Source organism: Pseudorca crassidens, chromosome 13, assembly GCF_039906515.1.
Source record: "Pseudorca crassidens isolate mPseCra1 chromosome 13, mPseCra1.hap1, whole genome shotgun sequence".
NCBI lineage: Eukaryota > Metazoa > Chordata > Mammalia > Artiodactyla > Delphinidae > Pseudorca > Pseudorca crassidens.
Genome location: NC_090308.1, coordinates 18,210,135 through 18,225,145, shown reverse-complemented (window position 1 = coordinate 18,225,145; position 15,011 = coordinate 18,210,135). Strand labels below are relative to the sequence as shown.

Below are 15,011 nucleotides of genomic sequence, written 5' to 3'. Positions count from 1 at the left end.
TTATGAAGACGTGGTCCTATAAGAAAGTCAGCTCAACTGACTGCTTCCTACTGCTGAGCTTGGAAAGGAATCTGGTAGTAGCTTTGGACCACTCCATTTTAGGGTAGCTTAATGTCTGTACCACATTCTCCAACTGATCTTCGGTGCAATGGTGTCATTGCTCATGAATTCTCTACTCACTCAAGTTAAAGGAATCAATACTGAAAGAAAAATAGCATTTGGTTGTTGATTTTCATAAATGACTCCAGGACTTTGAGTTTTGCAGGCCTGAGAGATTTGTGACAAACTCAGGAGATCTCCAGCTACTCTCAGAATATGATCAGAATCCAAAAGTTTCTGCTTAGTCACTTCTCAAGAACAGCAGTTGCCTTCTAAGATTTATTCCAAGTCTCCTGGCAGAGGATACACTGCTATGCTTTTTTTAAATTAGTTTTAGGCCACTAAATATAATTTATACCAACGCTCTCAGGCGAATTACTCCTGGAAAACTTTCCCGTTACCAAGACAATGTGTCAACTGACTTCTAGAGTAATAACACAATTGACCTGTCAAAACACACCCTGAATCTATAGAAAATATGTTATGCTATTAATGATTTATATTTAACTGACTTTCCCATTACTAGCTACCCCCCTCTTTATTAATGTGAGACATAGGACAACTCAGGATCCTATGAAGTTAATAAAGGGCTTTATTTACATCTTTTGAGAAGGGATGCCAGGGGCTTCTTCTAAGATCAAAACTTTCAGTAGAGTTAGCATAACAGATTCTTGGATATGCAGTGGAAAAAATTATAAGTGAAAATAAGGATTCCGGAGTTAACCTATAGCAACAAATTACACACACACACACACACAAACACACACACAAACACATATGTTTATTATTAGGCAAAAGTCATCAATAAAATTTTGTGATCATGCAAATTATAAAGACAAAACCAGAGACATGGTTAAGTACATACTTTTCTCATTTTTCTTTGTACAATAGTCTCTAATTTGCAACAATAGTAATAAGTCAGGCTCATCGGTTTTCTTACCAAAATAATAAACATTGATTGAACTGAAGAATTTTCTGTTTATGACTCGCTGTGCCTGCTTTTAAGCATTTTGAAAAGCAACATGCTTTTTGCAAAGTCATCATTTGATCCAGACGTTAAACGGATTCTCTAGGTTAGATCATCTAGCCATGTAATTGAAACTTGTTTTACTTTACGATTCAGCTCATCATATTTCTTTTCTACTATCTTTGATTTCTTTGACTTGATGCCAGTTGACATAATTATCAACATTGACTTCAACTGTGTATATGGATTTTTTCTGTTGGGATCTCACCTCCACACAAATCCTAAATACTGGAATGCCCCAGTATTTAATCCTTTGATTCTGTGGCTTTAAATACCTACTCTGCACTGTTGACTGGCAGATTTTTATGTCCAGCCCAGCCCTCTCCCTTGAAACACAGACCTATGTGCAATTGCCCACTTCACATCTCCGCCTAGGCATGCATTAGGCATCACAAACTTAATATGACTAAAACAAATGGCCAATCTTCATCGTTCTGCTCTGCCCAATGTCTTCTCCATCTCAGTTCATAGCAACTCCACCCTTCCAAAGTCTTTGCCCCAAATCAGTGGCTTCATCTTTGAATTCTCTCTTTCTCTCACACCCCACGTTCAAACCATAAGCAAATCCTATTCATTCTACCTTCAAAATAGTTTCAGAACCTGGGAACTTTTCACCACAAATACTGCTACCAAGCTAGTTCAAGCCTCCATTACCTCTTGCTTGGATTTTTGGGATAGTCTCCTGTATGGTTCTTCCTTTAATCCTTATGTCTTGTAGTTTATTCTCACTATACAATAGCCAGACTGATCCTTTTGTAAGTCATACCATGCTCTTCTCTGCCTCAAATACTCTAATGGTTTTCCATGTCATTCGAAGTAATAGCCAAAATCCCGATGGATCCTACAGGGTTATCCCCATCCTCCTGCCCCCAACAGTTCTGACCTATTTCCTTCTACTCTCACTCTTGCTGGAATCCAGGTATCTGGGTTGTGAAGAAAGAGAGGACAGAGGAATGAACCATAATGACAGACAAAGAGTTTAGATTCCATGGAGGGTTTTTTTTCCCCAGCAAGGCTTCTGCATGGCTCATTTATGATGACAGGGAGAAGTCTGTTATAAAGTTATAAAGTTAAAGTTATAAAGAAAGCAGCACAGCTCCTGGCCATAGCAACTGTGCACTCGTCGTGTCCTCCCAGGACAAAGGTTGGGTCTCTTTCATCTTTTGCATTGTGAATGCTAATGCAGTACCTAATATATAGCAAGAAGATTAAAAATATTTGATATGTGATAAATTGCTAGAGAACACATAGCTCTTTCGATAATTTTGGCAAATAGTCTTTTGGAAAATATCATGAAGGGTATCTTTTAACAGTTAACGGTATGCCATACCCGATATCGATTACTTTCATGATAGTTAGGGACGGGTTCACCAACATGACAACACCCCTGACACTGTTAGCCTACCAGTTCCTACGTTCCCCTGTTAATGATCAAGACACAAAATGCCAAGTTGTGTGAGTGGTTGAGAGGCCCCATTTCTAGGCTTCACTTTAAGGGCTTCTGAATGAGGAACTTTTTCATCATGGCCCTCATTCATGCAGAACCTATTCTCTACGTCTTTGAATTTATAAGGAGTTTCTTGGTCAAACTTTCTAAGCCTGAATATCTATATCTTACCAGTAAAATTTCCCAGAATTTGTTTGCTGTATCCTACTGACCCAAAAGAGAACTCCTTTTCTACATATTAAAAACACCATTTGCATGAATATCTGTTCCTTTAATTTCTGGGACATGAAGTTCTACAGGTTTACCGACTAGAAATTTCTCCTGAGGCATTTCAAATGTTGAATTGAGAAGCACATTAGGGAGCTTCAGCATGAAATTTCATATCCAATATGATCCAGCATCAAGTCGCCTAAGAACTAATAGTAATGGAATAGTATTTGGAAAGGTGATGCAGTTCTGAAGTAGCATAAGCATCTATACTTTTATCAGAGTATAAAAGTCTCTATAAATGCCAACCTTCAACCATGACTGAATGGTAATGGTCAATGGGACATCTACAATATTTCAACAGTTTCAGAAAATGTCTCAGTCCTAGTTCAAGTGTGGAATGGATGTAAAGATTTTATGATGACACATATTTAGGCCCTAAAGACTGAAGGAACATATGTTTTGTTTTCCTTATTTTTCACATGCTACTAATTTATTTTCCTCCAGGTCAAATAAATGAACAACCGAAATCAAAATGACTAATCAAACTTTTCAAAAAGCCTTCAAAGTAGCCAGTTTTATCACAGTGTTTATCCATAGCATTATCCCCTCTGTTTCTAATACTTTTCCACCTTGTTCAGAGAATTCCTACTTATTCTTCAAGGATTACTTCAGGTGTCAATCACCCTCCTACCTCCTCTAAGGAACCAGTCCCTTCCCCACTCACCACCACAACCTTCACTAGGGAATCGTTTTCTCTTTCCCCTCTGATCTTACAGCAACTCTAGTATTTATTCTGTCCATATCTTTCCAACTAGACTGTGATCATCTAGATGCCAGAGACCATTTTTTCTAACCTTCAAATCCTCAGTGCAAAGCAAATAAAGTGTTAAACAACACTTGGGATTTTAAGGAATGAAAGCAACCAACATCGTAATGTCTTTAGATCAGTTAAACAAAGCTTCCCTTTTATAGACTCTATGCTCTGCAGTCTTGAATCTCAAATATCACTGTGACCTGAGCCAACAGTCAGAATGTCTCTGCCAGTGAGCATGTCATGCTCAGTGTGCATTTTCTGGCATCTGGGCTGATCTTCTTGGCCAGAATTCACTTCATGTGGATTGAGGACAGCATTTATAGGAGAAGCTGCCCTATCAACTTCAGTAACAAAGAACATTGATCTTTCCTAAAAGTGGGATCACACCACCTATTCTCACACAGATTCCCTCTAGCAGAATCCCATCCTCCTTGAGACGTGCTGGACTGTAGAGAACAGAAAGGGTCATCTGTAGCTCTTTCCCACCCAATTTTCTGTAACAAAATTACCTTAAACCAACTTATCCTGTAGTCCCTGCTGTCCTCAAACCAAAGCAACTCTCAAGGTGATAGAAGACTTGATCCACCACCATGCTCCCGGCACACAGAAACTCTAGACTATTTCTTTACATAAGCATTGACCACAAAAGGACAAACCAAGTAGAAGGATGGCACTGACTTGATAAAGGAGAGAAAATTAGTTTAACTGGTACAGACACTAACTTCACTACTCTCAAGAGCATTATTTCCTTTCAACGAATAAATATGTGCAGCAACATGCTTTCTTGACTTGTTATTCCTGCTCCATCTGAAGCACTTGGAAAAGGCAGGCAAATATTTTGGCGCTGGGAGGGAGCGGCAGCAGTGGCTTTAAAAGTCCTAGAGCAAGTAGATGTGCAGGAGACAAAGAGGGTGTCTTTGGGCCACGTTTCAAAGTACAGTTTCATTTTGTTGATGTGGCTGTTGTTTTATGTTGTAATTCTATTAGAAATGCTGGGAAGGGGAATACTGGATTTTTCTGGGGTCCTCACATGCTAATAATCATTCACCACTGACACTTGAACAATTTAATGCATTGGAAAATAAATCTGTGTTTCAAATCCTCTACACTGTGGAACTTTGTGTTCCCAGCTTGTTCTATTTTTGCCGTTGGACCATTTCATTTTGAAGACACACTTGGGGAAGATGACAGCATTAATTTAGCTAACAATATTCACTTTGTTTTCATTAGTTGTTTTGTAGTTTTATATTTTGATGATTGATCTGATAAATGTATAATACCCAGAGGGTGCCTCTGTTTGTATTAATAACAGCATCTCATTCACACTTCATCAATGATAGAACAGCTCAGCTTCACTGGCAAAGGAGTATGAATCAGAAATGTTCATAAGAGGCGGAATACTTTTAATGCAGATGGAAATTACAGGGAGGGTGGGATGAGGTGGGTAGGGAGGAAAAGTATAATCTGAAGTACAAGACACTGTGTAGGGGCAGCAGACATGGGTTCTCTAAACAGCTGACTTGGGCAAGTCAATTAAACCATCTAAACCTCAGTATTTTCCTCTTCAAAATGGGTATGGGCAAGTTACACTAGAAAAAATTCATGATTCTATAATTGTATACTTATATACGTTGAGTTTATAATTGTATCAACACTATTAATTGAGTGATTATGACCCTTGTGATCCCCTAACAGAAAACTTTAGAAAGAAGAAATGATGGTGTAAATAATTTTTGGAAGTCAATAAATTATAACCATTTATTGGATGCTTATGTGACAGGCATTATGCTTTCTTATGCATGTTATATTATTTTATCACCACTACCATATTGTTCTATGAGTACTTCATCCTTATCTTAAAAGTTTTAAAATCTAGCCTCAAAGGGTTTATGTAACCTGCCCAGTCACATAGCTAGAACCAAAATTCATATCCAGAACTCTCAGACTTCTAAGCCTAAGCATTTAACTATATCACCTCTGAGTTAAATTCTATAGAAGCCATATTTATGAAGCTTCATCTTCCAAGTGTACACTGCAATTACAAGTGTCCATATCTGTATCACAGAAATGCACACCATTTCGTTGAGTCCATAATATAGAGATATGTTCTACTACACCACATTACACAATTGGTAGAGCAGGGGGAGATAAAGGTAGCCTTAGAAATAAATGCTTTGGAAAACATTCTAAGAAAGAAACAATAAGTACTTGAATTTATTTTATTAGTTGTTTATGTATGTTGTCTCAGAATGTCTACATCCAGGAAAATGCATGTGTACTTCCATTATTATCCTCAACACGTTAGATGAAATCATCTTTACATGCGTATTTCCCTCACTAGACTTAATATTTCTGAAAATAAGAGCCCAAGCCTTATTTATCTTTAAATTCCCAGCATGTAACCCAATGTTATACAAATATAGAACAGTAAACATCAGCTATACATAATTTAATGAATAAGCATTTCCCCAAACCCAATTTATCCTGAAAATTTCCCGTGCTACCCCTTCCTTTGTGTATCTCTGAAAGAAGAAAAAAAGTAAAAAAGAAATGTCTAATTCTACTAGAGTAGAAAAGAGAAAGCAGAAAAAGAAACTGAATATTTAAAACATGGTTAAGCATCCATGGGAAGGAGAAAATAGTGCTATCAGAATGAGACTAAACCTTACCAAAAGGAAGGTAGTCTGAAAACTATTTTTTTAAATGTGTATGTTCCTTACCTGATATAATTTATAGGAAAAAATTTAATAGTGTTTTCTACAAGATGGTTTATAATGACTTCAAGTACTTATCAACTCTACCAAAAGGGAGCTTGAAAAGTGGGCCATTAAGATCCAGATGACCGATGGGGAACTGAACCCATTAGCAGCTGAGGGAGCATGGCCTTAGAAGACACCAACAAAGCAATTTGGTCTTAAAATATGATGTGAAAACTTAAAGGTGTGAAAAGAGACCAGAAGTAAGAGCTCTGCTGTCATAGTAGGATCTCTGTCCTTGGTCATCTTGGGGGCAGGGAGCCTATCTTGCTCTCATTCTCCCCATCCTCCTTATTTATCAGTATCCTAGAGTAAATAATATCCCAGCATAATTAAGTATATGGAAAATGAATCTATAGTCACCCCAGGTTAGATTTCTCATATATTTAGAGAACATGTCTACATCAGTCGCCATGAGTCATATCAAACAAATGACCATTTCTCCTTAACCATGCTCCTAAAATTAGGTACAAAAATAGCTACTTAAATCTCCGCTGAGTCCTTCTATTGTCTTTGAATGCTGATTCAGAAAGACTATTTGGTGTTTAAAAACTTCAATGCCTTCTTTTCTAGTCTTTTTCTTATTGTTTTGCATGGAGAATAGAGAAATCTAAGTCATACTGCCAGGGACTCACATTAGCATAAATATTTCTTTTTTCTATGCAATTTAAAGGTGAACTTTATGATAAAGAAAAAAGAATGCAATCAGTCGTCTTTTGCACAATGGGAATAATCCTGTGTAATCAATAATAATTTTGCATAAAAGTGTTTAATTTTAAGTGATCATGATAACATTAAGTGGTACCATCTTTGTATTTCTCCTGCTTTCATTAAATTGCTCCTTTAGGTGTGTCACTACACAGACAGGAGTACATTGATAGGTACCTGAGCTTGTAGAAATCAATGAAAAAAACTCATTGTGGTTCTTTCTAGTTTCTCCCTGCCCTAGATCCTCTCTCTTCCCTTTGCTGCCTTTCTCTGTGCCCCAGGAGACTGATCCCTACCTATTGCATCAGCCAGGATCCCTTCCAGCTGTTCCCCGCAGGGGCAGCCAACGGGAGGCACTCTTCACAAGAGATTGAAGGAGAAGGGGGAGTAAGAAGGTTGGGAAAATGTTTCCATCTCCCTCTCTGCTCTGAGTGGTGCCCCCCCCTCATAACCCCAGCTCCTGCCTGGTAGCCCCTCCTCATTTCTCAAGCTCTCTCTGATTCCAGAAACACCACTGTCTCCCCATTTCCCTTTAGACCAGGGTGTGGTATTGGCTTCCTGCTGTTGCTTGTCTCGGTGTCTAATACCCTTTCTGTTCTCTGACCCAGTAAGCCAGTCCTGCATTAAACTCTCTTTATTGGAGTGGATTCTGTTTCCAACTAGGCCTTGACTGATCAAACTGTGAACTTGAAAGTAGATCAACTTAAACTTTTCCCATTCCAATCCCTTAACTCTGTTGAAATATCTATGAAAATAATGCCCCTTCTCTTTGTGTAATTGAGACTGGGATGAACCAGTTCAACAGTAACGTAGCCAGAAGGGATCTTTAATCCTGGTAATCAGGGAGCATACTGATGTTCGCAATTTTTACACTGGACAACCGCTTCTCCTTGCCCCTGCTCTGGAGTCACCATTCTTGCCAACAGCAATGGGACATCATATGCCCTTTTACTGCAATGAGAACAGAGAAGGACAGAGCAATACTCGGAGGTCAGAGAGCAGTGCTGGAGTGATAACACCTTGGAATCTGAGACAAAACAAAAACTCAATAACATTGATCACGTCTGGATTGAAATTTTTTACATTTTGTTCATCAGGGATTTTTTGCGTTAATTGAATGGTTAACATATTGCATGTTTGAATTATTTATCTTGGTTAATGAGTTTTTTTGGCACCCCCTCATATTTTATACCCAAGATGAGTGCCTCACTCTTCTCTCCCTACTCCAGGCCTTTTTGGAAAGAGTCAGAAAATGAAAAGCTGTCTCAAACTGAAAGACAGCCAAGGCTAGATTATGGTACTGTTATTAAAGATGCAAACTTAGAATTCAGACACACTTAAGTTTGAATTTTTCCCCTACCACTTACTAGTTGTGACCTTGGACAAGTTTCTTAAACTCTCTTAGCCTCAATTTCCTCATTGCAAGATGAAGATAATAATATAGGTTAGTAAACCCTAATCTGCATTGCAACATCCCAAAAGTTCTTGGAACTAAATGATTGTTTGTACCTTTGGCACAAACTAATTTGCAGCAAATTCTTACTGAGCTGAGGTAAGGCAATTCATAGGCTTTATTTACCCCACAGATAAAGCAATTACTTATGGGGTGCTGCCTCAGATCCCACTGGGGGTGACACAAACTAAATATATGTTATATGTACCATTTAGCCTGTCTGAAATCTAAAAGTTCTGAATTCAAAAACTTAGATAAGCCTAAGGGTTTTGGATAACAACTGTGAACCTGTAATGGCTCTTTGTGGGGATTCAATGAGATGCTGCATGAGAGGACCATCACAGAGTGGGCCACCTGGTGACACTCACTGGAAAACAGGCTTTCCCAGAATCCTAGAAACTCAGAAGCAGAGATTCCATTCCAGGCCCAGACACTGCTTGCTCCCTGGTGGAAGATGAGACCTTGCAGACACTGAGTTGGATTATAGAGGCAAATAGGTTATATAAGTCCTTCCAGAAAATGATGTAAACCCTGAATATTAAAGGGCAGTGTCATGGCAAGAATGAAGATGTATCCTCTTTGTGTGGACAGTGCCTCAGGCAGCTATAGGCTCCTGTTAGTTTTGGGGGGAAGCCAAGGAAGCTATGCTGACATATGCTGTGTCTGCTCCTATCCTGTGTGCCCACCTCCCTTCTGATTAGGTTTGCATCCCTGGCTAATTAAATTAGGAACTTAATCTAACCGTGCAGTAGTGCAGTATGTGTGTTGGGAGTGGGTCTCTTCCTAACAGTTGCAACCTGGCTGAAGCGCTGCAGTGCTCAATAAATATTGCTTATTAATGTCATCTTAATCATGATTGTTTCCTAACTGGCAGCAGGCATTTTTCAAAATTGAAGCTTTCTTAGAAATCAGTTGATTTACAGCATAATCTTTGAGCAATTGCAGATGCAGAGACTAAAATTTCACTGTAATTTTGACTAAAAGCTTGATTGAAGAAAGTGAAAACGTCATCCCAGCCTGGGGTGGGATGGGAACTATATCAGCAGAACATAAATGATGAAGAGACATCTAGACTGGACCATAACGGAGACAATTCCTTTAATGGTACATGACTAAGGATTTTACCAATTTCCAATAAGAATCAGAAGTTAATTTCAAAGCCTGAATTATATTCTTCAGAGTTACTTATTTTTAATTATTCTTAAATTAACTTGCAAGAACAGTACAGAGTTTTTATTTCACAGGATAGGTTTAGTCATTCTCATTTTTTTTTTTTTTTTGCCTACACATTGTCTTCAGAGTTTTAGATGATTAATCTTATTGGGGACCCCATCTGTAACTTCTATCAGAATTCTGGTGCTCAGAATGGGCAAAGCAGATTAGAGCCACTCCCAATGGTAGCCTTGTATCTGGGGGAATCACCTGTGAAGATGACCCAATAAATGGATACAAACACCCCTCAGACTTGCTGATGTTAAGGAGGAGTTTGTGTACTTACCAGGATCATCTGACAAGATGGGCAATGGGGTAAAACACTTGACTCACTCTGCCTCAGTTTCATTTATAAAATTAGGGAGTTGCACTAGAATATTTTTTCAAATTTTTTCTTTCTGCAGAACTCTTTCCTTATATTATTTTTTTAAGTAGGAAGCCCAAAATATGACATAAAAATAGAGGCATACTGTTTGAAGCAGGAGTTGAGGTGCCAAGTCAAAACTTAAATACTAACGATTTTCATATGTATTTGCCTGGGGTTTTTACATTTGGTCTTCTGTATAATTCTTTAGGATGGTGGTTCAGATGTCATTATGTCATTCCTCTTCTGCGCAAGCAGGAAGCACATCAAGAGTTAAGTAACTTGTTCATAACCACACAAGTGACACCATGACTTGAACTCAGGTCTCCTAATTTAGAATAAATATGCAGAGGTCATTTGCAATAACTTTCCTTAGCCATCAGAAAGTCTCAATTCTAGTCATTGTCATTTCTCTGTTACTAGTTCCTAGTTCTAACTAGATAAATACCTGGTGGATGCTCTAGAGGTCTGACTGTCACCTTCCTTAAAGCAGGTCACCTGGCATTTCCAGGTAGTGTGTTACCTGTAGAAATGCAGCCTAGCTTATTCTGGAGCATCAATCTACAGTTAGAGAACTTCTAGTTCTGGTATGTTTGACAGTCCGTAAGGGGAAGCTTTGAGCACCTAATCCTATTAAGCGTATTGTGTTTTATAGATGTGGGGGAGTTGGAGGGGAGGGAAAGAAATAGAAAAAAAAAACACAATTAGGTAGTGCATCTTATTTGTAATTTGCTATTTTCTTTACTCTCAGTTCATCTCTTGGAGCTGAACCAACAATCTGTCTCCTTCCAAACAAGTTTATTTAGTCAGCATAACCAGTGCCTTGTATAATAACCAGACATTGTGCCTTGTATAATAAATTCTCTGCTCAAAATGATCCTAATAATGCAGTCTTTTCAGCTTTGAGGGAGGAAAATTAGCCTTAGTTAGAAAAGGCATTTCTATAATTCACTTTCAATCATTTCAGTGTCACTAACCACATATATGTACATAAATCAATTTTGGATCAGACCTTAAGTTGGATCATTGGGAAAGAATATCAGGACAATGAAATAACAGAATAAACAGAACCACAGCCCATATGGTATAACTCTTTCACGTCTCTCTTCTCTACTTTTTGAACCCAGCGTTTTTCCCTATCAATGAATACTAAAATAGCATTATTAAAAGAGATTATTGACCTAACCATCCAAACTAATGGCCCTTTCTTCAGTTCTTGCTTGCTGTCTTTGAATTCCACATAGCATCTGACTCTAGTAATCATCTTCTCCTTAAAATGCTCTCCTTCTTTGAGTTTGTGGATATGAAGCTATTACATTTTTCACCTTTCTGAAAGTCCTGAGTTTTTCTTCACTTGCTCCCAATGTTAAGTTTTTTCTTCTTTTTCTCTTTATTTACCTTCTACTTCAGATGTCACATCTAGTTTCCAGCTTCAAATATGATTATAGGGAAGACCTCCAAATACTAATAATTGTAAATTTCCTAGTGGAAAGAAATGAAACAATGGGAAGAAGAGACACAGGCAGTGACTAATCCACATACTGCTAGTCACTCACTGGAAAGAGAATCCATGTGGTTCCTGGAAAAGGGATAGACTAGACTTACAATTTATGAGCTGTTCAAATTTTTACCCTTGTTTATAAAGCTAATAGTGATCCCCTTCTGCTTTTGGAGTTTGGGCAAGTTTCCTCTTTACATAAACTTTGCCTCTTTGTTTCTCCTTACTAATACATAGTTATGGGATTTTGAATATTGACTCATTTCTTTCATGTCATGCTACATTGAAACAGACCATGCACAAAGCAAACTTAAGCAAGAGAACTTACAAAAACTAAATATGAACCCATATGAAAAATGTTAAAATGAAATTGTTTTGGTAGTTTTATGGATATCCTTCCCAAATCTTTACTTGCATAAAGATTTTTCTTTTTATATAAATTGAAACATCCATGGTAATTTTAAGGGAGAGAGTACTGAAAGGAACATAGGTCCTTGAGTCAAGTCACAGGTTCATATAGAGGTTTCACAACTTTCTAGTTCAACTTCAATTTCTTTATTTCTGAAACAGAATTATTACAAATGCCTGTTATGATTCTTGGGAGGATTAAAGGTAATGATGTAAAATGCCTATAACATAGTAGATTCTTATAAATAGTAGTTACTCTTATAGTATACCACCTCCATAGTGGAGAAGGAGGACCAGGAGGCTAAAATAAATCTAAATGAAATGAAGGAAATCAGACTGTGATTCAACTAAAATCAAGAAGTCAAGTTGAAAACAGATCAAGATATCCTGAACTATACTTTTATTCAGTATTCATAACAAGTATAATTACAACTATTATTTAAGTTTTCTTATTGGTGTAATAAGGGAAAGAGCTAAACAATATGGCAACATCCAATACAGTTAAAAGCTCTGGTATATGTGACAAGAAAAGTTAAGAATTTAAGGGCTGCCTGGGTGGTTTGTTGCTCTGTGCAAGGTTGTCAAATAGGTTTTTGTATACTTGCATTATTGGATTATTTGATTTCAGACTTATGGTGTATGCTATTAGCCTATGAAATATTGAAAAGAATTTAAAGGCTGGATGAGCACAGGATGGTCAACAGAACCTGACCAATGAACCTATCTTATCAAGTTTAGATGCAGGAAGGGAGGGGTCAGGTGCTCTGTATCTGCCATCCCTGGTAGTCTGTGGGTATTAGATTGCATTTGCATAGCTGTATAGGTAGGTTATTTTTTTTTCAAATGTCTCTGAAACAAACTTTGATATAAATGCTTTGTGCCCCAACAAGCCTTAGTAGACTCAGATCTTCATGCAGTGAAAAGATGTTTCCCCTGCTTCAGAAATCAATCACTGCAAACAGCAGAGGGAACTTAAACTGCCTCAGATTGGTGTCAAGCTTAAAGAAAAGAGAAAAAAATACCTTGCTCCATGAGGATGAACAGCAAAATCCTAGCAACTGACCTTTGACTGAGTGGTTATAGGAAAATGCTCTATTTGCTCCCCTGAGCCAATTGAATCACAACGCTCATTGTACCCTGGAAAAATATCAACTTCAGCTAGAAAAAAATGGAATAACTGAACAGAATGTTTGATCAATTAATGGCTTCCTTTTAACCACATCTTTAGCAGGATAGGCCTAAAAGAGTAGGCCTATGACAAGAGCTACAAAACAGCTAACCTATCTTAGATTGTTCCTAGAAGGTCTTGGGTACATCTCCTAGAAAGTGAACAAAGAAATCATGACACTATTTAATCAGTTTTCAATTACCCAGAAGTTGGTAATCTTATTTGTGGATGGTTCATATCTCTATTCTCCTTCTGCTCTCTCTGGCTGAATGCCTTTTGGCTATTACAGTGTCCATGTGCACTTCCATGACAGAGGGGCAGGGAGAGATGTCAGCAAGCGTACAAACTGAGAGACCCATAAAAGTGAGAGAAGAGCAAGCACTGTGGCTAAATGAGGCTTATGTATTAACTGCAGATCTAAAAATTCCATGCTTTTCCTAAAATCATACTATGATGTCCTACCAGCTCAGGGATTTATATTACCAGCATTCAATAAATATTAGTATAAAGAAAGTACAGAACAGTGATAAGAGTCCAGGGCATAGAGTTGGGTAACCTGTGTTCACATCCCATCTCTAAACTTAAAGGTGAATGACTTACTTACTTGACGTCTCTGTGCCTTAGTTTCCTTATTTGAAAAATAGCAACGTGATAGATTGCATTGTTATCAAAATATGGGTTGAAGGGGCAAAGTCTGGAGATGAGAATGTACCAAGGGAGAGAGATTAATTAAATTTCTGCCATTTTCACAGCTCCCAACGAACAGTAACAAGGGCAGCTATCTGTGGTGGAAAAAACATATACACTTTCCCAAACAGAACGTCCACAGACCATGTGACATTCTTCCCAAGCACCCTTTCACTGATGTGATTAGTTCACCATGAAGAAGGTGAATCCATAATTGATGTATATGCTCCTTGGGAGGAAATAAACAACAAGTTGGTCAACAGAAGCATCAAAGAAGAAATTTGAAAATACCTTGAGACAAATGAAAATGAAAAAATAACTTTCCAAAACCTATGGAAAGCAACAAAAGCAGTTCTAAGAGGAAAGCTCATAGCAATATAGGCTTACCTCAAGAAAAAAGAAAAATCTTAGATAAACAATCTAACTTTACACCTAAATAACTAGAAAAAGAAGGATAAGCAAAGCCCAAAGTTAGTAGAAGGAAGAAAATAATAAGGATCCAAGATGAAACAGAGAGTAAAACAAACAAACAAAAAACAATAAAAATGATCAATGAACATAAGAGCTGGTTCACTGAACAGATAAAGAAAATTGATAAACCTTTAGCAAGACTCATCAGGGAAGAGTTTTGGCCAAATAAATAAAATCAGAAATGAATAAGGAGAAATATAACTGATATCACAGAAATACGAAGAATCATGAGACTACTGGGAACAAATATATAGCAATTAATTGGACAACCTAAAAGAAATAGATAAATTCCTAGAAACCTATAATCTTCCAAGACCAATTACTAGTAAGGAGATTGAATCAGTAACCAAAAAAGTCTCAACAAACAAAAGTCCAGGACTAAATGGCTTTACTGGTGAATTCTACCAAACATTCAAAGAAGAATTAATAACAATCTTCTCAAACTTTTCCAAAATAGAAAAGGAAGGAGCACTTCCAAATTCATTTTACGATGTCAGCATTACCCTGATACCAATCAGACAAAGACATCACAAAGAAAGAAAATGATAGGCCAATATTCCTCATGAACATAGATGTAAAAATCCTCAACAAAATACTAGCAAACTGACTCCAACAATACATTAAAAGATCATACACTATGACCAAGTGGGGTTTATTCTGGGGATGCTAGGATGGTACAACATCTACAA

General features: G+C 37.5%; 1 long non-coding RNA gene across 2 annotated transcripts in view; it reads right to left on the bottom strand.

The window, feature by feature from the left end:
• The window catches only part of LOC137204465 (uncharacterized), a 248,106-nt gene that overhangs the window by 81,193 nt on the left and 151,902 nt on the right, over positions 1-15,011 (bottom strand). The gene's annotated exons all lie outside the window — the stretch shown is intronic.